General features: G+C 37.6%; 1 protein-coding gene and 1 long non-coding RNA gene across 16 annotated transcripts in view; one reads left to right on the top strand and one right to left on the bottom strand.

Annotated features, from left to right (window-relative positions):
* Nucleotides 1-8163, bottom strand: part of LOC126076998 (uncharacterized) — a 71042-nt gene extending 62879 nt beyond the window's left edge. For 2 of the 4 annotated variants that reach the window (XR_007517636.1, XR_007517634.1), the window contains exons 1-4: nucleotides 7964-8052; nucleotides 5209-5277; nucleotides 3041-3108; nucleotides 2742-2778 (exon numbers count right to left, since the gene is read on the bottom strand). This is a non-coding gene — a long non-coding RNA (uncharacterized LOC126076998). Of the gene's footprint in view, nucleotides 1-463; nucleotides 1519-2741; nucleotides 2779-3040; nucleotides 3109-5208; nucleotides 5278-7963 lie in introns of those variants that run through there. The other 2 variants (XR_007517635.1, XR_007517637.1) reach the window with 2 other exon arrangements.
* Nucleotides 1-25892, top strand: part of ARHGAP24 (Rho GTPase activating protein 24) — a 703232-nt gene that overhangs the window by 504797 nt on the left and 172543 nt on the right. The window contains exon 1 of one of the 12 annotated variants that reach the window (XM_049885814.1): nucleotides 8064-8216. The exons of 10 other annotated variants lie outside the window; for them this stretch is intronic. The gene's annotated coding sequence lies outside the window, so the exon portion shown is untranslated. Of the gene's footprint in view, nucleotides 1-8063; nucleotides 8261-25892 lie in introns of those variants that run through there. One more of the 12 variants, XM_049885811.1, reaches the window with a different exon arrangement.

The following is a 25892-nucleotide window of genomic DNA, read 5'->3' as shown; positions in this document are numbered from 1 at the left end:
ATAACTATAACCATATAAAACTCTACATATGGATAAAGATTGTAATATACATATTTAAAAAATAAAAACCAAGCCAGTTGCCACCGAGTTGATTCCAATTCATGACAACCCCAAGGCTGTGACCTTTCACAAGCAGATTTTCAGGCCTTTCTTCCGAGGCGCCTCTGTGTGGCTTCGAGCCGCCAGCCTTTTGGTTAATAGTTGAGCACCTAACTGTTTGCGCCATGGAGGAAGTCACTAATATACATATACTATATTCTTGAGTATGTATGTATATACTATTCAGATGAGGGGACTATAAGTACAATTTCCTTTAATATTAAAATGTTTAAATTAAAAAGAAACCTATCCTAAAAGTAAATTCCTAAAATTTGACCAGACAACATGATATGACTATTTCCCTTGAATAGCATAAACTGAGACATAGTTTTGTCTTTTGTCATGATAGAATCTAATGTATAAAGCAGATTTTTACCATTGTTTTTATGTGATTGCATAAATTATGAATTTTTCATTTTTTTTTTTCTTAGTCAAGATGAAATGTAGTAGAATGAATGGCTCATTCCATAAAAATCAAATTTCAGCATACTCCAACTTTATCAGCTTCTAGAACTAACTCTGGAGCTCTAACACTAGCCCAGTTGTAGAGCAGGAACAATGTCAGGGCAGAGATTGGTTTAGTTACAGTCAAAAAGAAAATAGAACATATGTATTTATTCTTTTCCTTAAAAGAGTTTATTGGACATTATTGTTTTGAAAGTATCTTATCTTTATATTACCGAGCCCTCAGCTCCATAATTTCTGAAGAACATAGTAAAGTCCTAATTTCATTTGTGTTAACTACCTGTTAAGGAGCAAAACCCGTACCCTTTGAAATATATCTCTGTTCAGCTAACAAAGCTTTTTCTCTATAGAAACATGTTAGAAAAATTTATTTCAATTTAAAAAGAAAAGCAATGACTTAACTGGAAATCCTGGTAGTGTAGTGATTAAGTGCTATGGCTGCTAACCAAAAGGTCAGCAGTTGGAATCCACCAGGTGCTCCTTGGAAACTCTATGGGGCAGTTCTACTCTGTCCTATAGGGTCACTATTGAAACGAAAAATACTCAATTTATGTGAATTTGGACCTGTTATATCTCTAGACCCTCAAATGTTTGCTTATTCGTTTTTCAAAAAAAAAAAAAAACAAGTAAACCAAATGGAATGAATTTTAAGCTGAGTCCAAATATTCTGCCTGAACGCAAACCTTTTGGGCTCACCATGTCTATCCAAAGGAGTATGCAGATTGAGGACTCAAGACTGCCGTGTAATTAATAGACTGATGTTTGTTTATTTTCTTATAATCCCAAGTCCTCTACCACCCAGCACCTGGCTATGTTAGAAGGACACATGGAACATAAGCAAAAGTGCGAATAAGTCCAAGTAGCACCAGCAATGTGATCTCTTCCCTGCCTGCCCGGGTCACCCCCAGACAAATTCATGTTGCCCTTCCAGTAGCGGTGTCTCTGAAATATGTGCTAAAACAAGATAATTTTTTTAAAAGACAGTCATGAGTATACTGTCAGTTCATCATTCCCGTTTTAGAAATGAACAGTTAATCCAAGCCTGTGATGATGTATTTATGAATGTCTATCATGCTACTTAGGTTTGTATCATCTCCATTCTCTCTGTATTTGGGTTTATACACATGCACACACAAGCACACACAGCATTTCCCGTCTCTCTTTTAGGTACTCTAAAAATCAGTGAAGCCAAAACGTGTGCTCAGACATGTTATTGCTATTAGTATGATCATGTGCAATGTGCAACTAGAAGCAACTAGAATTGTTTAATGTGCACCCATAGATACTTTTAAAGCACATTGCACATGATCATACTAATAGCAATAACATGTCTGAGCACACGTTTTTCTATTTGCAAGATTATAAGCATGGTGAATGAGTTTTGTCAAGAAATCTTTTCAAAATGATCTCTAACATCATGAACTGGAGTTACTTTTTTTTTTTTTAATTACGTTGTAGTAATGATCATTGCAGAACATTTAGAAAACGTAAAGAAGATTAAGAAAATAAAATTTCTTATAATTTCACTAACAATAAAAACTATTAAAATTATAATGCATATGTCCCAGATTTTTTGTACTAGTAAATATTCATTACAAAATTCAGATCACATTGCACACACTATTTTTTAGTATGCTTTATTCACCATCATAAAATATCTTAAAAATCCTAGCACATCCCTCTAAACTCAGTCCTAATAGTACCATGGCATGTGGATGTACCACAACTGGGGGGACATTGATGCTGCTATTTTGGAAGGTTTTATCTTCAGGGATCCACTTGTTGGAAAACAGCAGCATCCGTGGTCCCTGTGTGGCACAGGCTTCCTGAAGGAGCCCTTAACGCCCTGCCCTGGTAGAATAGTCACTGAGGCCATAATCACCTTGTTCAGGCTGCCAAGCAACTGAGAGCCTTTCCTGTGACCCATCTGGCTGTAATGTCTTGTCACGCCTTGAGATGGTGACAATTATACAGCAGGTCTGTATTTTTGCAAGGGTTTATTTCAAGTATGTTTAGCAATTCCTAATGTATAACTTAAAAAATAGCTTTAAATGGCCAGGAATTCTTTTCCCTGTGTTCGTAAAGAGAAAACCATAAGATTTTTTTCTTTCTTCATACTCATAAGTATTTCTTTTTCTAAAACCACTTGAATGCATTTAGGAAAATTTCATACTCACAAAATTTGAGTAAAGCTGGGCAGTGGCTCTTTACATCCTGGGGATAGAAAAGGTACTGATAAATACATCTTTTTGCACCTAGAAAAAGTTACCGTCCAGTAGAAAAACAAAATTATCTCTAAAAACACAAAAAATTATGACTTCTCAGGAAGTGTTCAATTTTCTGGTTTTAGCTATACAGTCCATTTCCTATAATAGGTTAAGAAATGTCATATCCATGTCAGTAAAAATCCATGTAAAATGGTTGAAATGCTAAAAGTTTACACATTTTCGATTACATTAAAATTCGGCTAACTTACATTCAATGTTTCAGCAGTATTTGTTCTCCACGGCTAATAGGTATTATCATTAGGAGTTGTTTCTAGGCCTGAGAAAAGGAGGCAAAAAAAGGGAGGGGAGATAGAAATGTATTACAAAAAGACTTTCTCAGCTTATGGACTAGAAACAACTTCATCCTGCTCACCTATGAACCCAGTTCCACCCTGAGTGGGAAGATTGTAAGAATTTCATGCTAGTGTAATTATAGTGGAAAGACTGTAAGAATTTCAGGCTACCGTAAAGTCAGTGGAAAGACTAAGAATTTCAGGCTAGTGTAAATTTAAACACTACCACTAGGTAACATCAAGAAGGTGTTTTGAAAGCTAGCAAAAGCCAAATGGAAAACCAAAGGAACTTACTTTCTTAACTGATTACAAATGTTGACCTATGCATTCTTCTTCATACTTTTAAATTTCAATGCGAGTTTATTGTCAATATATGATGCTGAAATCAATATCTCAAAATTCGAGAAAAGAAATGAGGACGCTGAGAAAAACAGAGAAAGGAGGCAATGTGCTCTTATTTTTTGCTGTGGTTATCACACCCAGGAAAGCTCCAGCCATTGTGTTTGAAAAACGAAGTACCTCAGTGGGGCAGTATAATAATTTGAAGAGAATGCCAAAAAGTCTGTTTCCAATTTGATTACTTCTGAGTTGAGAGATAATTGAAGGCTTTGCTAGTCCATTTCATCTTGCTAAAAGATCACTCAATAGTTTCTGAAAAAAAAAATTTTTTTCATAATTCTGACTGTGGTTGTTTCTTCCTTCTTTCCTCATTCAGAAACAAAATTGGTTTGTGAGTGAGCGATAGCTATTTCCTTTGCCACGTTACGTTATAGGTCACTCTAGGCTTCATGATAGACTGTTGCTGCTGTTGTTAGCTGCAGTCAGCCCCATATATGCAGAGTAGAGCTATTCCATAGGGTTTTCTTGGCTATAATTGTGTGTGTGTGTGTGTGTGTGTGTGTGTGTGCTTTAGATGAAAGTTTATAGCTCAAGCTAACTTTTCATTCAAAAATTTATATAGGTATTGTTTTGTGACATTGGCTGCAATCCTTACAATGTGACAGCACACTCCCCCTTTCGACCCTGGGTTCCCTGTGTCCGTTCAACCCGCTCCTGTCCCTTCCTGCCTTCTCATCCTGCTTTTGGACAGGAGCTGCCCCTTTGATCACGTATCTGACTGAACTAAGAAGCACGCTCCTCACGTGTGTTATTTTTTGTGTTATAGTTCTGTCTAATCTTTGTCTGAAGAGTGGGCTTCAGGAATGGTTTCAGTTCTGGGTTTCTTGGCTATAATCTTCAGGGAAGCAGATCACCAGACTTTTCTTTCACAGAGCCACTGTGTGGGTTTCAGCTGCCAACTTTTGGGTTATCAGCCAATTGCAGACTGCTATCAGTACCTGGGCTTCTTCATAGTAGATTAACTTTTTTTTTTTTTAACTTATTATATATGATGTCATTAGAATAGGTGAGTTGTAGTGATCTTCAGAACGAGTCGTCTGAGCCAAAATAGCCATGAAATGAACATCAGACAGCTAAAGGCTCCCATGTTCTTTTAAGAAATTTGTTTGTTGTTTGGGAGCCCCGGTGGTGTAGTTGTTAACCTTTTGGCTGCTAACGAAAAGGTCAGCAGTTTCAATCCACCACCCACTCCTTGGAAACCCTATGGGACAGTTCTGCTCTGCCCTGTAGGGTTGCTATGGGTTGGAGTTGACTCGCTGGCAATGGGTTTTTTGGTTTTTTGATTTGTTATTTAAGATACTGATAGCATTCTGGTTTTTTTTTTTTTTTTTTTCGATTCAGAATTCAACTTGAAAAACTTTGAGCTAAAAAGCACCTGTGCATACTATTTTCCTCCACTGTTTATTCTGATGTATTTAATTTAGTCAGTGGCCCAGTTTTATTTCTCTCTAATAAAAATATCTTAAACGAACTGATTCTGTTTGCAAGACTTTCAAATCTATAATTTTCTTTCTAAGGCTAGATTTTGGCATGATGAGAAGGCTGGTTTTGTGAAGGGATTTTGGATCGTGTCCTAGGCAGATGGAAGTTTTCAAAGCAAGGGGAAGGTATAATCAGCCAGTGGTGTTCTCCAAAAAAGATTGCAAAAAAGTGGAAGACAGGGTTTGGAGGCAGGAGCAGCTTACCTTGCGTTGAAGATTTGGTATGATTTGAGCTGCTGGTTTGTGGAAACAATTTAAAGGTCTCTTCTGCAGCTGGGAATGACAAAGGGGAGAGCAGGAACATTGCTGTGTGGGGCTGTGGTCCAGACTCTCCCTCTAACATTCCAGTAAAATTGATAGAAAGAGCCTGGCATTTTATTACCGACCCAGAGGTCTGAAAATGGTGACTCTTCTACTACACTCCAAACTGAAGTTGAAAAAAATCTTTTCTGCTGCATTTAAGTTCAAGAGAGTGCTTTGCTTTCTTGTAGGCATTCCTAGGGTTTGGTAATTTAAGAAATTTTAAATCAAATATTGTATCAGGTTGTATTTTGAAGAGCAGAGTAATATTCTATTATAGAGAAAGACCTTTGAATTCATTTCAATTTAAAGACAAGCAGGACCAAACGAAAAGAAGAATGATTGGTGTGTATTAACAAAAATTAATCTTCTTCCACAGCTTCCAACAACTTCAACTTCATTGGTTAAATTTTATATGTGTGTGTGTGTGTATTTCTAAAAATCTCTGCATTCTTTATAAAACTGAACTTGCCTAGTAAAATATCCTCAGGTTTTCTTGATAATTTGCATTCTTGATTTCCCTTCCCCCACTGTATGAAAACCAGACGTCAATCCCTTTCTCTTTCTGAGCAAAGTTATAAGTTAACTAGTGCACTCAGCACATGGGACTCCAGCCAATGCAGACCTTGACTGGAATTCTAACTCCAGCCCTTACTCATAACCACTGTGCCACCAGGCTCCTCTCATAACTGCACACAGTTTAATTATTCTCATCTGTGAAATGGGAATATTAACAGCTACCTCATAGAATTATTATGAGGATTACGTAACTGAGATAATTTTCATAAAATTCCTAGCCCTGTGTGTCTCATAAGACAGGTTTTGGCATTGTTAGTTTCTTTCCAGTTCTCCGCCTGTCTCTTCCACATCACCCTCCCACAGCCTAACCTTTAAATAATGCATACATAATTGTAGGCACATTAGCATGATGCCCAGGTTCATTTGTTACTGAATTAACTCAGCAGTGAACTTGGCATTCCATCTCTAACCTTTCCCCTTCATTGATCCCCACTGATACCCCCTTGAACACATGAGACACCAGGACACCATGTGAACTGTGAAGCCCGCCAGGCACGTGAGCGTTTCTATCAGCATTTCGGCTGGCTTGGTTCTGCCTCAAAGACCAGCCAGCACTCATGTTGCTCACAATTAACTGGCTCTGACCATGTGGTCACTGTCTTCAAGGTCCCCCGCATGGAGGATAGCAGCTCAATAAAATTTTAAACCCTATTTATAGCCCATTTAAAGCAAATACAATCCTGTGAAGCCCAAGGAGTCCTTGAGAACACAGAAAGTAACTCACTAGCCCCAGTACTAACCAGGGCAATTAGAAGGAAGAAAAATGCAGTAAGAATATTTTTTCCAGCACTCTACAATTTACAAAGCACTTTCTCAAAAACATTGTCCTGTTTCTCTCTCACACCAACCCAAGAGGTAGACAAAGTAGATGCTAGTAAGAAATACCCGTTTGATAGATTAGGAAACTGAGACATAGAAGGTTAGATAATTTGCTCAAGTTAAAGAGCTGGTGAACACTGATGGTTGGGAATGGGGAAAAAGGGAACTAGCTCAAGGATGAGAACAGTTTCCTGTTAATGAAATTAATCTAAACTTAAGAAAAAAAACCATTGCCGTCGAGTCGATTCCAACTCACAGTGACCAGATAGGACAGAGTAGAACTGCCCCATAGAGTTTCCAAGGAGCACCTGGTGGATTTGAACTGCCGACCTTCTGGTTAGCAGGCATAGCACTGATCCACTACACCACCAGGGTTTCCATCTAAATTTAGTAAACATTAATTTACCTTTAAGAAAAACTACACAATGCATTTGCGAACATAAATATTGTTCCTTCTCCACTTCTGATAAGAAAATCAAAATATGAGAATTAAAAACCTATAGAAACTCTACACGGAAACATGTTTATATGTGTTTATAATATATGCATTCAGGGTGACTACATTTTATACTAGAAATACCTTCTTGAAAACCTCCCAAAATTAAAATGTACATAAGTCAAGATGAATCTTGATAAAAATGGCAGGAATTTTTACCTGAAATTTTAACTGCTTCTCCCAGCCAGCTCTGAAATAAATACATCTTTCCTTTTTTTTTTTTTTCATATAGGGGTTTACATATTTCCAGTATGTGCACATAAAGCAAGACTTAATTAATATGAATTAGTTTGTGGCCCAGAAACTACTTTGCTCTTAAAGAAATGATTTTAGTTTTGGCAAATACGTTAATTTTCTAAGACTCTTCTTTAAGGCTTGTTACCAGGAAAGGGTGAGTAAAAACTTTTTGGCTTGAGAAGTCTGTCTGGGCAATTAGAATAGTTACACTGAAGACTGTGTCTGTGTGTATGAGAGAGAGAGGGAGAGAGAGAGAGACTCACACACACACACACACACACACACACACACACACACACACACAGAGAGAGGGAGAGGGAGACAGAGTTGCTTAGTGAGTGCCCCTGGGTAAGCAGATTGGCTCGGTGCCATTTTGGGATTCTTAGATTTACGGCTTCCCTGACCTCCTATTGTCCCAGCTCTGATTTATGTAGTCCAGAATCTCTTGAAAAGCAAGGTCCGTGGAATTTAGGGTCTTTCCTTGACAGCCCTCCTCTTCCCACTGCACTCTTTTTTGCCTGTGCTCACCTTGTGGTGACCTTGCAGGTCTCAGCGTTTTTACCTGAGCTCAGTAGCTGGAAGCCCACTAGCGCTGGGGAGAGAGCCGGTGGTTTCCATTCCTGGGCAATGGAGTCATGGGAGAAACTGCTGCGAACAGAGTAGGACCCGAATCAGGCTTGAATGTGCTTTAAGCGGCTCAGGACAGAGCAGCTGCTCTGCCGACCAGCCCGCAGTGCAGCCTGCAGTTGTCACTGACCACTGAAGTGTGTGTTTGTGCAAGGTGAGGGCTGGTGCTTTCTCGTTAATTTGGAGACAAATTGCCAGGTATGGCTGTTGGTTGTGTTTGATGATTTGGGATTTTTTATATCACTACAAATTCAGGTCCTAGACTGTGTGTGCTTTTATTTATACCCTTGTTTTCTGTCAGAATCTGTTCAGCCCGTCACAGTGTCAAAACTGTGGCAACAGATTGGACACGGTGCTCTTCTCCCCTGCTGAAATGTGATAATTATACTGTGGTTTTCTTGGATTCTCATTAATTGCTGCTGCCAAATGATATAGCTATTCTGTATACAGAATTCCAGTGTTGAATTGAAGGCACATGAAAACTGTTTTAGATATAAATTTGGATTAGGATTTTATGAGTCCTTGCTGTGGTATATTCTCTGCTTCTCCCATGTTTTAGTGGTTGAAACTTTGGAGAGAGTGCCTTGGGCTCTGATCTGGAGATAAAAGTAACCTGGGAGTTCTTTCTCTGCTTTTGCTTGACAAAACGAAAACTTCTACTCAGTCATTTTTTAAAAAAATTCATGCGTGTGTGTGTGTGATTTAAGAAACTCCGAGAACCAAAAGAATACCAAATAATAGTTTGCTTTCATTTTATTTGCTTAAAAATGACTCAACCGACTTATAAAGCTTTTTTATTCGTGTATTTAAACTTTATAACTTCACATTCTGTGTACACGAGGACAATACAACTACTGTGTGCACTTGTAAAGGTGTGTACTCACTAAGAGTACAATAGGAATCAAAAACATGTTCTTGGATAAACAGACTGACCTTAATCCTGAGCCAGTATTGTATGCTAGCTGCTTAACTGAAACTATACAATATACAGAGGACATAACATCATATTGTTTTATATAAATATGTATACAAGTGCTTTGTATTCATGAAAAACATATTCTAAGAAAGGGGAAAGTATTGGAATTTGGTATTGTGTAAATAGGATATGAATAAGTTTAAACACTGCCAAATTTGAAATGAGGAAAAAGATCATATATTAAAATGAGAAGTAATTGTAGTGGAATACTGAAAAGCACTTTAAGTGTTCCAATTTTTTTTTGTTTTTTAATGTGTATTGAAAGAACAGTAGCACAGTTAAGGAAATTTAAAGTCAGTAGAAATGAAGCCAAGAGAAAATTCTTAAAAATCTTCTTGCCAACCTGTGGAATGTACAGCTCTGCCTTAATTTAGTTGAATTCTATTACTGAGACTAGTAAAATTGAAATAAAAATGTAAGTGTATATTAAAAATTTTATTTAAAATTGTTCTCCATTTGGATAGACTATGAAAACTAATAAAATAAAATTAGTTATATTAAAATTCAATGAATATTAACATGACTCAAAACATTAACAAATAGCATACAGTATCAGAATCATTTTTCTTACTTTTGCATTTTGTCATTTCAGAAGAAGATGCTAAGGCTCTAAACTAGAATGTCAAGTATTCTAACACATACGGACTGTTAAGTTCCTCGTACCTTTTCGCCACAGTTTCTGGCTTTCAGGCTCTGTATCTGAACACTGTGGAATGGTCAACAGAAACACCTAACTTGACCATTGCCATGCTTTCCACAGGAGTTAAGAACTAACGGCAATAGTTTCATCTGACAGATGTAAAACTTGAAATGTACAATAGATGGAAAATTGGCCTTTCCATCGTGGAGCTTGTCCTCCATTGGCTTTTCTGCTGCCATAACCTAAAGTTTGACCACTTTTTCCAAAGAATTTAATGTGACTTTATCACCAGAACTGAAAAAGACGTGATGGAGGGCCTCTAATATCATTGTCTTTGAAAACATAAGACTATATGTATCGCTATGATGATTGCAGTCCAATATGTTCAAATGTGGTGTCTATGTATACCCGTGGACAAATTCTGTATAGAAAGAATAGAAACTTCATCACCTACTTAATGAAACTGAGTCAGTGTAAACAGCCAAGGGAAGCCATGAATAGTATCTGTGTTTATTCTTTAGATAACTAGCTTACTGCAACATGCAAAGAGGTTTAAAAGGTTTAGAGATTATAGGCGCTGACCTCAAAGTACATGCCAGTCTGTTCAAACACATTTCCCTCCATGCACTTAAACTCTTCTAGTTAAGGGAAAAGATTAGTCTTTAGTTATATATTTGATAAGTATCTTTAATTTTCTAAAAACTTAAATACCTTAACCCATTCATGTTCTCTTTCTTTCTTCAACTCTATTCTTTTATTCTAGACTTTAAACTTACTATTAAGCCCTTAATTTACTGAACCTTCTTTCCTTTGACCTACACTCAGCCTTCTCCACCATGGGCAAGAAAGCAATATGATTTATCTACCGGGACGGGGGGAAGATCTACCTTCACTGATATCAAGAGATCTCTGCCCCCTGCCTGAGCAGGAAAATGGGGTGGTTAGTGGGAAAAATGGAATAAATGACACCATCTAGTGTGCTTAGCATTTCCGTTATTCATGTCTTATCCTTGTAGTTTCTAGCTAGATGTGGAAACCCACGTCAACAATTGTTTACACATATTGATATAGTTACACTTTCACAAAGAATTTTGGTAAACTGAGATTAAATAGGATTTTTAGTGTGTGGGTTTGGCTTAAAGCAATATCAGTAGTTTTTAGGTCTCTTTACCTTAAACCCTGGTGGTATAGCGGTTAAGTGTTATGGCTGCTAACCAAAGATTGACAGTTCAAATCTACCAGGTGCTCCTTGGAAACTCTATGGGGCAGCTCTGCTGTGTCCTATAGGGTCACTATGAGTTGGAATCGACTTGAAGACAATGGGCTTTTTGTTTGTTTGTTTACCTTAGCCATTAAGTTCTTACCTGCCTACTAACTCTTCCCACAGTAGTGTAAATTCAGATAAAGGAATGAGCACGCACACAACTTTGAACTCTCACTTCAGCATTCCATAAAATAGACCTGGGTTGTTTGAGGAGAAGAAACATGGAAGGCAGGGTGTGTGATTTGACTATACCTTGAGTAGATGTCCCTCTGAGCCTACAAAGTCCTGGCAGTCACTGGACTTGTTAGTGGACTACTGGACTGCTAGAACTTGGCAGCTGGAGTAGGAGCATTTGGCAGCAGGCGATTCCCCACTGAAGACAGGAACTGTAAACATTTTCTGTGTGTCTGCTCAAGATGTCTGCCTCATTTAGCTTGAATCCAGTGTCTCTTCTAAGGAAATAGTGTAGGTAGAGTCTGGTTACCAGAAGATGGGCCCAGATGATGACTGCCTTTTATCCCACCAGGAGGCACCCGTCAAACAAATAAACTAATTCCTGTGTTTTAAACACTAAAATTATTTCTACTAGGGCAAACTTCAAACCTGATCCCAGCATCTTCCTAAGTCCCCCATCATGTCCACCTCCCACTACCCATAATAAGCTAAACTCTACATTTAAAAAAATACTAATAACTAGTTAAATTAAATCCGTTGCAATTTAATAACCAAACAAGTCTCATCAATACATAATTCAAGTAATGTCTCCAAAATAATACAGTTACAACTTCCAAATATTTTTAATAGGCAAGGAACTATCACTGTGAAATTATTGGAAAGTTTCCCATTCCACGTTTATTGGGTATTAAAGGAATTTCCAAGAATACTACTCCAGCATTTTTAAGTCAGTAAGCAGGGACTTTTATATGCTTTCTGCTGATAGACTACTTTAAGATCAGCATGCCTTGAATATTTTGATAAGAAAATACAAAACAAACTGGAAGCTGTCCCTCTTGTAACTCTTATTCTCTTTGAATAGAGTTTCACTTGACTGATAACTCCTATCAGGACATGCCAATGTGTTACGAGGGATTATTTTGTAGCTCTAAAGAAGTGTTTTCTTTTCTTTCTATGTTTCTGTAAGGACTAACCCATGCAAACAGGAATAGACTCTACTTAGTATCGTTCTGTCAAGTGTGGTGCTTACCTGGTTAGTCCAAAGTGGACCATTCTCTTGATGGCAAATACCCATTCAGGTATTTCTCAGCAAACTTCAGAAAGGGTTTTTTGTTTGTTTGTTTTATCCACATTCAATGCCCATGGAAGCAGCAATCAAGAATCAAACAACATATTGCAATGGGCAAATTTGCTGCAAAAGACCTCTTTAAAGCGTTAAAAAGCAAAGATGTTGCTTTTGGGGCTAAGGTGCGCCTGACTGAAGCCATGGTATTCTTAATTGCCTCATGTGCATGTGAAAGCTGAACAATGAATAACGAAGACCAGAGAAGAATTGCTGCATTTGAATTATGGTGCTGGTGAAGAATATCGAATGTACCATGGACTGCCAGCAGAACTAACAAGTCTGCCTTGAAAGAAATACAGCCGGAAGGCTCCTTAGAAGAGGAGATGATAAGACTTCCTCTCACATAATTTGGACAAGTTATCAGGACGGGCCAGATAAGGACATCATGCTTGGTAAAGCAGAACCCCAAACCAAACTCGCTGCCGTTGAGTCGATTCTGACTCACAGTGATCCTGTAGGACAGAGTAGACCTGCCCCATAGGGTTTCCAAGGAGCGGTTGGTGGATTCAAACTGCTGACCTTTTGGCTAGCAGCCAAGCTCTTAACTGCTGCACCACCAGGCCTCCCAGAGTCAGCGAAAAAGAGGAAGACCCTCAACAATGTGGATTGGTGCAGCGGCTGCAAAAATGGGCTCAAACGGTAACAATTGTGAGGATGGCTCAGGACCAGGCACTGTTTCATTTTGTTGTACATAGTATGGCTAAGTTAGAACTAACTTGATGGCACCTAACAACAACATTAATAAATCATTCCATGTCAGAGTTCTGGTAAAACCCTTAGTCAGGTTGGAATTTTTAAAAGAATTGTCATTTTGCAGGTTAACCATTCACCTTTGAATGGAACCATGTACTAGTACACAGCAGTTATTCAAGAAATAATTGCTAAATGAATGAATAAACAAGTTGCCCAAAGTTATCAGCAGAATTCTCTCCAGGTTTCCTAAGAATCTTTTACATTGAGATTTCTACCCTGACTTTCGTATTAACGAAATTCAGAAAAGAGAAATGAAATATGTCGATTATTCTGCTCAAGCAGAAGCTGAATCTCCTGTCACTTAAAAGTATCCATGACCAGCCATGCCCTTATTAGCAAACATAAAATGTGGCAAGGGTCATGCATGGATTGAATAGCAATTCAGCATTCTGCTGAACTAGCAAAACTGTCTTTCAAAATGTCCATACGTCTAGAGTCAGTGGCCATGTACATAGGGATCAAAGGACTTTTAAATAGTTGAATAGAATAATTAATGTACTAAATTAAAATGTATTAACACCTGCTGAAAAATAGCCCATATTCAAGGAAGGAGACCACAGAAATATGTTTTTTTGTTTGTTTTTTATTATGCCTCCCTTTCATTTTTTTAACCTTTAAGATGGGATAAAGTATGTACATTCTATGACAGGATTTTATTTCCCTCTTTCTATTTAGTTCTTCATTATAGTTGTTAGAATGTCCTATAGGAAATCGGTGTGTAATAAATCTGGACCTTCACAACAGTGGGAGAAGGATGCATGATTCAACAAGAATGATTCAACGAGAGGTATTGGTACAAGTAGATAACCATCTGGGAAAAAATAAAGGCTTATCTCTCACACCAAAATAAATTCCAGATGAGTCAAAGACGTTATTGCAAAATATGAAACTATAAGCATGCTAGAAGACATTGGCGTGCTAACTTGCATGGGGTGGATGCTATACCACCACGTCACTAAGGAGCAGGGGGTAGAAATGGCATCTTGCTGCTTGAGAACTGTCTAGGCTTGGTGGCAATCATGGCAGATACCATCACAGAGGGAAGCACTAAAAGCAAGCAGTTCTGGCCCCATTCTTTCTCTGTACCATCTTCCCCAGCACTTCCTAAGTATCTCGGGCTCCTAAGCACCTAAGATGAGAGAAAGCAAAGAAGGTAAAAATGTAAATCACTATTTGTTTAAATTGTGAAGCCGATGTTTATGTTTCATGCTGGAGCCAGACAAGAGTTAGGAAAATATTGTAGATTAATTCTTTTTTAATTTTAATTTTCCTGATTGCTACATCTGAAACTTGATCGAGGCCTCCAGTTTTCACCACTGTCCTTGGCATCTGCAGTTCTCTGACTGTGATTTCAGTTGCTGTGACAATGGGATGAGACACAGTCAGCTGTGCACTGGTTCTTCTGAGTTGTTGTCAGACTGGACTGAACTGATGCCAAAAGCCATCGAGAGGTGTTGCTTGGTGGGGAGCGGGGGTGCTACAGTTGGAAAGCTATTGCTTTAGGGTCTGTGGAGCCTTCCTTCTTTTCACTTCTTATTCCTTTAGCTAATTTCTTTACCCTAGCATTCCTCCCCTCCCATAACCTCCCATACTGTCTGACACCATCCTCTGACCTGGATAAAAGAAACACTTATGTCATTCACACTAGCTTTCTCAGACTGGCAGGCTGTTTGGAGCAATGTGCAATGTTCCTAGCAACAGATTAAGGCAAATCCACAGAACTTCAAAAGCCTGTGGGCATCAAAAAATCACAGAGAACTACCTAGTTATATTTGGAATATCTGCTTTCTGGGTTTGTATAAGCTAAAGAACTCAAAAATGTTTTAAAGTATTTTTTGGTTTATTTTTAATAGAAACTTAGAGGGTATGACCAGTTTTCTAAAACAGTTGTGATGAATTTAGTCAAAGCACTGAGAAAGAAAGCTAAATGTGTCTGTCCTAAAAATTTTAAAGTAGAGCATTTAAAGTTCACCAGAAATCATAGGAAGATGACTTTAACTATTGGGAATTATTTATATTAAGAACACAGGCAATGGGGTCAGCTGGACCTGTATGGAAATCCAGGTACAGGATGTGTGATCTTGGGGGACTAATTTAAAGTTTTTAAGCTTCAGTTTTCTCATCATTAATAATAGCATAAATCACTTTTTGTAAGGAGAAATGATAATAGGTAGATATAGATGTAGATGTACATATGGATATAGATGGATTTGTCTCTTGTAGAAGAAGTAATCAATAAGTCAAGCGGTTGAATTGGATATGGATTGTAAATATTGATATTTTAGCAATTAGGGTTACCATGATTTTGTGGAGTAATGAGTCTTTTTTTAGATCAGGCAGAAGTATAAATTTGGGAAGGGTATAAGAGGCCACGTTGGGGGCAAGAGAAATTAAGAGATACAAACTCATTTATGACAACATGAGTCCACCAAATGTGCAGCAACAACCACAAAAACAAACCCACTGTTGAGTCTAAACAAGAGATCAGAGGCAGTAAATCTAACTGTCAGACAATGGAAATCTGGTTATCATTGTATGTGATCTCCTTCCATGGGGCTTAAAACAATAGCTAGTGGGTGCTTGTTTATGTTTGCTTAATGAATGGATAAAGAAAAGAATGAGACAGTAAACAGTAATGGCAGGGGGAAAAGGACGAATGCCTGAAAGAATACTAAAAATCACCTCCAACATATCTTATGTGTTGGTCACAGTTATTTAGAATACTCACCACCTCTTTCTCCCCATCCCTCTGTCAAAAAAGAACAAACCAGAAGAGCAGGTCTGTTGATTACCCATTGTTTTCTCTATTATGATCACAAAGTGGACATAATGAGAAACCACTGTTCTTTGAATATTCAAAGGAGTGACACATCTGTTGAATCATAGAGAAAAAAGACATGTGAAATCACCATGATTCCTTGGCAGAAGACAAAGGATGACTCCAGAGCCCAAACTGGAAAGGTCATAATCTTAAAGAAATGTCAAGATGGAATAAATGCCTCCACAAAGAGGAGCTTTTGGCATTTGGTGTCTTTGTCATCTAGTGATGCTGTAACAAATACTACAATTGGATGGCTTCAACAAACAGAAGTTTATTCTCTCACAGTCCAGTAGGCTAGAAGTCCAAATTTAGGGCATCAGCTCCAGGAAAAGGCTTTCTCTTTCTCTTGGCTCTGGAGGAAGGTCCTTCTCATCAATCTTCTGGACTAGGAGCTTCTGTGCAGAGGAACTCCAGGTCTAAAGGATGCACTTTTCTCCTGGCACTGCTTTCTTGGTGGTATGAGGTCCCTGTGTCTCTCTACTTGCTTCACTCCTTTATATCTCAAAAGAGATTGGCTTAAAACACAATCTAATCTTGTAGATTGAGTGTTGCTTTATTAGTATATTGCCACTAATCTCATCTCTTTAACATCACAGAGATAGGATTTACAACACATAGGAAAATCACATCAGGTGACAAAATGGTGGACAGTCACATAGTACTGGGAATAATGGTCTAGCCAAATTGATACACATATTTTTGGGGGATATAATTTAATCCATGACAGTGAGGAACAAATCTTCATCATCCTTTTCTTGTTTATTTTCCCAGGCCTTCTCCATTCAATACTGGTAACTCCCTCTATTTATTGTTAAATCCCAAACACCTCTATAATTTTCCAAACTCCAAATACTCCCCCAGGGCATAACACAACCTCAGTTGGGAACCACTGGAAGTATGAAAAATAGGATGAACCATTCGGAAATAAAATGGCCAAGTATCAGAATTAAAACTTCATATCCTTGACTTTGATGGATCTCATTAAGGTTTTTTTTACTCTGACCAAGTGAAAGGAAATGTCTATGATATCTTGAAAGTCAATTGTCTTTTTTTTTTTTTTTTAAGGAATGTGTTTGAATCATGTTTGGTGTAAGACTGATGCATAGGGACTCATCACTTGGTACTGAGATTAGTTTACCTGAGTCTGTTCTATCACCTCACATATAAGCCTAATGCAGATTTGTTTTTCTCTAACTGTATTTGTTTCATTGGAGAAAGATGGTTCTGAAAAGAAAGGCAATATTTAGGACTGCTAATGAAATGAAAAGAATGTGAAGAGTTTGAATTTAATGGTGATTTTTAGACAAGAACAATTTTGGATACATTATGTGTTACGACTTGAATTGTATCCTCCCAAAATAGGTGTCAACTTGGGTAGGTCATGATCCTCAGTATTATGTAATTATTCTCCATTTTATGATCTGATATAACTATTCTGGGTGTTGTAAATCCTAACCTCTAAGATGTTAATGAGGCATGATTAGTGGCGGTTATGTTAAAGAGGCAGGACACAACCAACAGGATTAGGTTTTATCTTGAGTCAATTCCTTTTGAGATATAAAAGAGATTAAACAAGTGACCAGAGATTAAAGGACTTCATACCATCAGGAAAGAAGAGCTGGGACTGGAGCACATAATTTGGACCTGGGGTCCCTGTGCTGAGAAACTCCTAGACCCAGGGGAAGATTGATGAAAAGACAGGTGGAGATCTCAAGGAATGTCAAGTCCAAAGATATTGAATGGAGACAAGGACCTTCCGCCAGAAGAGAGAGAAAGCCTTCCCCTAGAACTCAGACTTCTAGCCTCCTAAACTGTGAGAGAATAAATTTCTGTTTGTTAAAGCCACCCACTTGGGGTATTTCTGTTATAGCAGCTCTAGATAAGTAAGACGTTATAGAATTCTAATTTCGCAGTATCAGCAATTTATGACAAAATGAGTTCACCAAATGTGCTATAAAACAACAATAAAACCAAAAACCAAACCCACTGCCATCGAGCCGATTCCGACTCATAGCAACCCGATAGAACAGAGTAGAACTGCCCCATAGAGTTTCTAAGGAGCGCCTGGCGGATTTGAACTGCTGACCTCTTGGTTAGCAGCTGTAGCACTTAACCACTATGCCACTAGGGTTTCCAAAACAACAATAGCGATGTGTTTTTTTCAATGCCTTGATAAATTACTTTAGGCCAATGTTTATAGAGTTATTAAGGGAACACTCCCAAGTTTTTATTTATGCTTCATTTTCTGAAGGAAATTACATACTTTGCAGGTATTTGAGAATTACAAGATGCACAAAATTCTCAGGATGTTTCTTGAGAGTGTCAAGAGTCAAGTTTCCTGGTTTCTAAGGGGAACTAAGAACAAACACCGTGAACAGTTGATTTAACCTATTTGTTAATCAACACCTGCAATGCCAGTAGGATCAAGCCAATATTTAGTCTCAGGCAAACATGAGGATTGGAGGAAGACTCATTAACAACCTATAATATGCAGATGACAAAACCTTGCGTTCTGAAAGCCAAGAAGACTTGAAGTGCCTACTGATAAAGATCAAAGACTACAGCCTTCAGTATGAATTGCACGTCAACATAAGGAAATCAAAAATCCTCACAACTGGACCAATAAGCAACATCATGATAAAGAGAAAAGATTGAAGTTTTCAAGGATTACATTTTACTTGGATCCACAATCAATGCCCATGGAAGCAGCAGTCAAGAAATGAGATGACGTATTGCATTGTGAAAATTTGCTACAAAAGACCTCCTTAAAGTGTTAAAAAACAAAGATGTCACACTGAGGAATAAGGTGTGCCTGACCCAAGCTATGGTATTTTCAATCGCCTCATATGCATGTGAAAGCTAGACAATGAATAACGAAGACCAAAGAAGAATTGACGCCTTTGAATTATGGTGTTGGCAGAGAGTATTGAGTCTACCGTGGACTGCTGGAAGAATGAACAAATCTATCTTGGATGAAGTACACCCAGATTGTTCTTTAGAAGTGAGGATGGTGAGACTTTGTCTCACGTACTTTGACATGTTATCAGGAGGGACCAGACCCTGGAAAAAGACATCATGCTTGGTAAAGTAGAGGGCCAGTGAAAAAGTGGAAGACCTTTAACAAGATAGATTGACACAGTAGCTTCAACAATGGGATTACACATAGCAATGATAGCGAAGATGGCCCAGGACCAGGCAGTGTTTCCTTCTGTTGTACATACAGTCACTGTGCATTGGAACTGACTCAGTGGCACCTAACAGTAACAACAAACCTACCCAATGTGATCTACATTTTTACGTTACCTTACCTTTACATTTCCTTACACTGTACTATGTTTAATAGTTCACCTAAAATTTTCATGTGTATCAGAGAGGAGGAGAAAGAACAGGCGTCAGGGAAGTCCTTGGCATATTAGCTGTGGAGAAATGATAATAGTAAGAGAACCTAGGATAATTTAGAGTACAGGACTGCCTGCTTTGCCTCCTTTCTATTCAAAGTTTGGTCAATGGATCAGCAGCAGTAGCTTCATCCCAGAGGTGGTGGTTGTTACTGTTTTTAGTTGCTGTCGGGTTGGCTCCCACTGATGATGATCTTATGTATAAAAGAACCAAACATTGCCATCCTCTACTATCTTCATGGCACAGCTCAGTTGAAAACCTTATGGACAGCAACAGAGCTGGTTAAAAAGACAATCAAACAAAAAAACCTATTGCTGTTGAGTTGATTCTGACTCATAAAGACCCTATAGCCCCATAGAGTTTCTGTGGAGCTCCTGGTAGATTTGAACTGCTGACCTTTTGGTTAGCAGCTGTAGCACTTAACTGCTATGTCACCAGGGTTTCCCAGAGCTGGTTAGGAGTGCCGAATTGCAAACCCCACCCTAGACCTATGGAGTCAGAATCTGAATTCTTACCAAAATCTTCAGGTATTTCATTTGTACATAAAAATTTGAGCAGATCTATTCTAGCATATAGAGGAAAAATCCCATTCTCAAATTCCAACAAAAGGAAGAAAAAAGAACAGTATTTATGTGCAGGGAACACATTAATATGTACACATAAAAAATATGGGCAATTAAACTATGTTCAAAGATCAATATTATCTTTATAAATATATAAAGATAATATATATATATAAATATATAAAGATAATATTGATCTGTGAAGGTGGTTTCATGAGTCAAGTTTCAATGATCATTCATTTATTCACTTCACTGTAGATTATTCCTTTGGAGTGAGCTCAGAAGATCATCGTATCTGGAGACATCTCTAATTCTTTTTCCTACATTTATTTTGCTTGTGCAAATCGCTTCTTTTCAGCTGACCCAGCCTACAATTTAAGTTGACCCAGCTAGCTGACTCATACCTTTTACGTCTGAAGTAATGGTCACAAAGAAAAAAAAAATCTCCCCTCTAATGGGGAAGAGGCATCATTTTCTAAGTAATGGAAAACGTGGAGAACTCTTGCTTATCTTACTTCTGCCTGTCTTGTCCCATGGTCTTTGTACTTTCCTACAAATGTTAATTCAGCCAGTGGTCATGGTTGTAGAGTCTGTGTTTCGTAATGACAAGTGGAAACAGAAAACATTTAAAATAAAACAGGCGTAATTAAACTTTGTCCTGGAGTCAGCTTGAGCAAATGTTCATAGTAACGGGAACAAAGCAGCTTCCAGGAGTAACTTAAGGGAGTGGGAAGCTGAAGTGTTAGGTAGTTGCCCCCCTTAAATCTAGGATACCAGCAATTATAAACATAAACCATTTTGCAATTCCATTAAAACTGCCATGCTGTAAATAATATTGTGGATAAATTTCCCCGTATGAGAATGAACTTTTGTAACTGAAAATTAGAGAGCTCTCAATGATATTTGTACCATCTTCTCTCAAGCTTTATGCTTGGTTTAGATTCCTAGATAAGCAGTGCGATTTCTGATCTGTTAGTTTTATCTATATCTCAAGTAGTAAAAGCATACTTTGAAAATGTACGAGCAGCACCAGTTAATTGTCTTGATTATTCTTTCTCCTAACATTCTTTATCGGATTTGAATGTTTAGACAATGTAACATGGTACTATGTGCCAGCCATTCTCCTAAGTGCTTTATATTCTTACATTCATTTTCACAACAATGCTATAAGTTAAAGATGAGGAAATTTTACAGATGAGGAAATTGAAGCAAAAAGAGACTAAACAAGTGACAACGCTAACTAGTAAACCAAAAAAAAACAAACCCATTGCCCTCCAGTCAATTCCAACTTAGTGACCCTATAGAGCAGAGTAAAACTGCCCCATAGGGTTCCCAGGGAGCAGCTGGTGGATTTGAACTGCAGACTTTTTTAGTTAGCAGCTGAGCTCTTAACCACTGTGCCATCAGGGCTCCATGCTAACTAGTGGCAGGGTAGAATTCAAGTCTGATTCCAAAGCCTCTGTACCTAACCACTGTGGTATATTGCCTCTTAAAAAAGATATGTAACTTTCAAAAGGCCAAAATAGCTACCTCAAAATATGTTTTAAAAATTTCTTTTATTACACAGATAATTTTTACTGCAGATGTATGCCCCCACTTTTTTTTTTTTTTCCTGGAACTATGTCTTTCTGCAAGTTATAGATTTTAGATACATTTCCTTTCAAATACAAACCAAATGAAATGCTTTCCCTCCTGTCCCTCCACCAACTCCATACCCACTCTATCTAGCTTTGACAAGCACCTACTCTCTGCCTTCTTCACATAGAAGACCCATCTTGGATACTTTCTGCTCTCCCCCTTCTGGCTTCTGCTTCCAGATAAACTGAACTCCTCAACTTTATTGGTTGTAGTTGTTGTTCTGGTCTATATCCAATTCTAATAAAATTCATAACTGAGTTGTCACCACTGGAGCATCACCCTTGGAACTTAAATGAGCAACTAATTACCTAGATGCCATCTAATAAATGTTCAGTGCCTATTCTCTTCTAGTGGGAAGGAGGAAAACAATAATTGCAGTGATTGAAAATGGTAGCTACTTCCCTTCTTCTGGAAATCATGAGACAGGATAGCCTCAATATAAATAATTGAACAAAGTAGCTTAAATATTGAGAAGAGTAATTTGTGAATATCATTTTAAATACTCCTTGTTTCAAAGTTCGTTTTTCAAAGAGGAAAGTGTGTGTGTTGATTAGGATTTGTATATCTGGGGATGGGGGGCTTTTTAGTGTCCCATATTCTTATCTTTTATTAATTACTATTTATCCAAACTTGAATCCCTGATAACAGTGTTTTGTGTTCACATAGAACTTCTTTATCACTGCAGATATAGCATTATACCCGGGTTTGCCGAGCCATAATTCCAACATCTTTGAGAACAAAATAAAGCATCCTTTCACTCCATTGACCAAGTAGATGCAACATAAATGCTTTTAACTAGAGTTAACTTAGAAGCTATAAGATGCTTTTTTTAAGAAATTTGGTGGCCTGTATTTGGTTGCGGAAAATAGAACAAAACAAAAATTAAATCAATCAATGAAACAAATAAACTCTTGATAGAATATACTCAAGTGAACTTTGATAAAATAATACTTTAAGTGAAAAAAAAAAAAAACTACAGCCAAGTTCATAATTTCCCAGGGAATATAGGAATTATTGTCCCTGAACTGCATATTCTATTCTGCCTTTAGTAGCTGGCTCGTGTAAATAAAAACAATGAAGTAAAGTTAAGCATCAGAGTGGCTACTGGGCCCAGCAGCCATGCAAGGGCTGACAAACCATGTGTCCCAAAGTGTACACCATTGCAGTTGACTCTTAGGTGGCACAAGCGGTTAGGTGCTCAACTACTGGTGGAAAGCTTTGTGGTTCAAACCCACTCAGAGGCACCGAGGAAGACAGACCTGCTGATCTGCTGTCAGAAGGTCACAGCCTTGAAAATCCTATGGAGCAGTTCTACTTTGTATACTTGGAGTTGCCATGAGTCAGAATCGACTCAACAGCAGCAGGATGCCCCTGCTTCCCCACCCACTTTCAAGGGCATCAAGTCTCATTCCATATTATTTTTTTCATATTACTTGTTTCTCACTCATAACTGCTGTCAATCCAAGGCTTTGGACATTTAGCAGGGTTGGTTCTAATGGCTTTGTATATTAAAGGGAAGTCCATGAAATTTAATTTTTTTTTAAAGATAAAGACCCTACCTATAATGAAACAAAGTTGTTGAAATGCACCTTCTATCAATCAAAAATCAAATATTTATTTTCTTTCATATGTGACATAGCTTATTGGTAATGGGCTCTTAAATTGTCTTAAAGCCATCCTGTCAACTGATCAAAAAGAGATTATCCATGTTACAAAATCCAAAGATGAAGCGTACAAGCCAATGGAGAGATGCATTAATTATTCAATTAGGCAGCATGTATCAACTTAACAAACATGAAACTACTGATTGTTTTAGGTGCCTCTGTTTGATTTTAGTTTTTTCATTTTGCATTCAGTCACTTAAGAGATATAAAGACTACTTCAATACCTAGTAGAGAAACCATGAAGTACATTGTCTTGTATTTGTTTTATTTACTTCAGTTACATCTTAGACTTCCCTATTATTATTTTTTAAATGAGATCCAGAATAATTGTTCAGTATTTTTATTCAGTACAGCCTGTGTATTTCTGCAAGTTCAGTAGACTACACCTATTAAGAGTTTACAACATCTCATGATGAAAAACACCCTCAAGAAACTACGATTATAGAAGTAAGGACATTGGAAATTTGTCTCTTTTAATGAATTATCTATATGCAATCGAATTGACAACAGTAACTCTAAAGCACAGAAGAGAACTTTAAGGGGTGTACAGAGTAAGAGTTAATGGTGGTGAATCAATATGGGTTGAGATAATGAGAATGGTGACATAATGTGAAGAATGTAACTGATGGCATTGATCTGTACATGTAGAAATTGTGGAATGGGTATATGTTTTGTGTATACATTTTTCACCAAAAAATAAAATAAATTTTTAAAAAAGGATAGAAGTAAGAATAGTGACGTTGTCTATCAATTGATTTGAATGTCTATCAACTGATTGAGTGTTCTCCCCCAAGTTCATAGCTACTGGCCAAAGATGGAAAAAATACACTGTATAGTCCCTTACAACTCTTGAAGCCTTATCTTGGAATGAGTTAGGATGAGTGCCTGTAATACAGTTTCAGGATAGACAGCGAATTTTTGGCAGGTTTCTTCAAAAGGTTAGAGGAATCATTGAACTGAGTAGAATTGAGCCATATAACATGGCACATTTCTTTGTTTTCATCATCTACATTTATACTTTTCTGGGTCTCCTTATACATCTGCATTATGGTTATATTGAGCACGGTTAGGAGAGAAAAATTAATTTGCATTGAAATCTCAAGAAATGTGGGATAATAATTGAAAATAGTATGAAATGTGTTAAGAGAAGTTTTCTTTTCTACTTTAAAAATTTTACTGAAAAGATTTTCTCATATAAAAAAGAGTAAGGAATTTTGCTATTCTCATCTTTTCTCTGATGAATTCATTGTTTCTAGCTTACATCTTTTTCTTTCGCATTGCTTCATATTCTTGAGATAAAAAGTATTGCAAAACTTTTAAATCTAATTAATGTCATGGTGCTTTTAAGACAACTGACATTTAGTTAATATGAAAGATAAATAATTTTAAATATTCAGAAGCTATCATTTTAAATGCTGAAATACTAGGCATGCTTTTAAACATTGTTATAAATTAAATTAAAATACATACTTATCAAAATCCGTGTCTATCTATCTCTCAATACAAATTTGATGTATTTTGAAATAAATGAATAAGGAAGACCGAAGAAGAATTGACATCTTTGAATTGTGATGTTGGCAAAGAATATTGTATATACCACGGACTGCAAAAAAGAATGAACAAATCTGTCTTGGAAGAAGTACAACCAGAATGCTCCTTAGAAGCAAGGATGGTGAGACTGCATCTCACATACTTTGGACATGTTATCAGGAAGGATCAGTCACTGGAGAAGGACATCATGCTTGGTAAAGTAAAGGGTCAGTGAAAAAGAGGAAGACCCTCAATGAGATGGATTGACACAGTGGCTGCAACAGTGGGCTCAAGCATAACAATGATTGTGAGGATGGCGCATAGCCAGCAGTGTTTCATTCTGCTGTACATAGGGTCATTATGAGTCAGAACTGACTTAATGGGACTTAACAACAACAACAATAATATAATTCAGGTATTCAGTGATAATGTTCTATCCCCTACCCTGACCTCTCAGTTGAGTGTAGTGAAGAGTAGATGAAGTGTAAGGCCTGTGTTCACTGCATGTACTAATAGCCCAACACCCAGTGCTGTCAAGTCTATTCCGACTCATAGCGACCCTATAGGATAGGATAGTAGTACTAATAGAGCTGTCTTTTATTTTTATGGGTTTTGAGCACAGACTCAGGAATTGGAGACCTGGATTTAAATCCTGACTCTGCTGCTTTCTACTCAGGTGACATAGGGAAAGATAATAATTATCATATGCATCGTAGGTCTGTGATGAGAGCTAAACGATGTGAAACATTGTTGTTATCGTTATTAAAGACAGTACATGAAATCTTCCAGGTCCATGAAATGTACAAACCATTACAAAACTTCTACTTCACCTCAATCTGGTCTCATAAAATGAGAGGCGATAGAGAAAAAACAAGTCAATTCTTCCATCGTCATGAATTCAACCCATTGGGAGAACTAGCAGGGCACATTATATACACATCAACTGTGGCAAAAATAAGTCAGCATTGTTTGTAGAAGGCCTATGATGTCTGGATTACCAGCTGTCTGGAAAAAGGAGAACATAGCTTCCTTTTTTTGTTTAACGTGATCTGCCAGCCAGCTGGCATTTGGGCAAAGGGAAGGCAGCTCATGTTTGTTGAGCTCTGTGCCAAGTATGTTGTGTAAGTTGCCTCATTTGATCCTTCCAACTTGATGGCAGGATAGTGTCAAAAGCCCGAGCTACAGCAGGAAACTGAGGCTTAGAGAGGTCAAATAACCCAGTCAAGAACCCAATTAGTAAGTGGGATTCTGACTGCAAGTTCAGTCAGGCCAATACCATTGA

This window comes from Elephas maximus, chromosome 5 (assembly GCF_024166365.1).
Source record: "Elephas maximus indicus isolate mEleMax1 chromosome 5, mEleMax1 primary haplotype, whole genome shotgun sequence".
NCBI lineage: Eukaryota > Metazoa > Chordata > Mammalia > Proboscidea > Elephantidae > Elephas > Elephas maximus.
This window is presented reverse-complemented; position numbering and strand designations above follow the sequence as displayed.